The following is a 1,686-nucleotide window of genomic DNA, read 5'->3' as shown; positions in this document are numbered from 1 at the left end:
GGGGATATACCAAATTTGACTCATCCACCCAACCGCGGGGATATACCAATTGTTTATACATGATAGAAATACAATAAATATTACATCATCCATCCATGCAAAGTGGGAATACAAATTACATCACTTTTCCAATAGGACTCATTCAAATGTATGAGAAATCATATCACACCCAAGATTTTTACATGACTTAAGCAACAAATGGTATAAATATCTGAAGCCATAACTGGAATTAGCGACCATAATGCCAACAATGTAGAATGTGAGTGAAGGCGAATGCTCCCCCTGAACCTGTGCTACTTGCGCTTTGTCAACAAGTCATTCATCAAGGCATCTTTGTCAGTCAGATAAAAAGTAATGAACAAAACATATTGTCAGACTATAATCATCAACATCAGATAGAGCACCCATATCAGAGTCTGACCCACTGTTTTTCCTGTCAGAAAAACATATACGCTTCTTCAGCCATAGAAACCTGCGTGTATACGCGACTATACTTCATGAAACCTGCATATAATAACCTTCCTCTGAAAAATTGGATTTAACAGCAGGATGATGCAGCAACTACTCCCAGATTTTGTTTGAGATATTCAAATGTTTCTCTGGGTAGTGGTTTAGTGAATATATCAGCAACCTGTTCTTTGGAAGGAACATACTCCAATTTGACCTTTTGTTCAAGCACTTGTTATCATAGAAAATGGTACTTGATGGGTATGTGCTTGGTCTTGGAGTGCACGATTGGATTTTCTGAAATACTGATGGTACTTGTATTATGACATAGAATGGAGATGGGTGGAGTATATGTGATCTGAATGTCTTGCAAAGTTTGCATCATCCAAAGTAGTTGTGTGCAGCAAGATGCAACAACCACATATTCTGCTTCAGTTGTAGATAAAGAAATCAAACTTTTTTTCTTGTTGAACCAAGATACTAACCAGGAACCCATATAGAATTCACCACCACTAGTTCTCTTTCGATCATCAACACTTCCTGCCCAATCTGCATCTGTATATGCATGAAGAGTAAGGTTTGTATCTTTAGGATACCATAGTCCAAAGTCCTGAGTTCCTTGAAGATATTTGAAAATTCTTTTGACTGCCTGGAGATGTGATTCCTTTGGATTTGCTTGGAACCTTCCAACAATTCCTACTACATGCATGATGTCAGGTCTGGTACCTATTAGATAAAGCAGACTTCCAATCATAGATCTGTAAGTTGGTTGGTTTATTGTCGGTGATTCATCATTAGAGTTGAGACTGCATCCTATTACCATTGGAGTACATACTGGTTTAGAATCTCCCATTCTGTACTTTTTCAAGATCTGCTTGAGATATTTGGTTTGGAAGATAAATATACCATATTTTGTTTTCTGAACTTGCAGACCAAGAAAATAAGTAAGTTCACCAAGTAAGGACATTTCAATTTCTTGCTGCATTACTGAAGCAAATTCTGACTCATGGATTCTTCATTGCTACCAAAAATAATATCATCAACATAAACAACAATAATTAGCAATTTATCATTTTCAATATTTGTGTATAAATTGCTATCTGCAGAACCTTTTGTAAAGCCTTGTTGTTGTAGATATTTTTCAAGGCGGTAATACCAAGCCCTTGGAGCCTGTTTCAGACCATAGAGAGCCTTTTTAAGTCTGCATACAAGTTTTGCATCATTTCCAAGAATGAATCC

The sequence above is a fragment of the Pinus tabuliformis genome, chromosome 2_2 (genome assembly GCF_031772625.1).
Source record: "Pinus tabuliformis cultivar Carrire ecotype Pingquan chromosome 2_2, CPIR1, whole genome shotgun sequence".
In the NCBI taxonomy this organism is placed as follows: Eukaryota; Viridiplantae; Streptophyta; class Pinopsida; order Pinales; family Pinaceae; genus Pinus; species Pinus tabuliformis.
The sequence above is the reverse complement of the archived record's forward strand: the minus strand, read 5'-3'. Positions refer to the sequence as shown.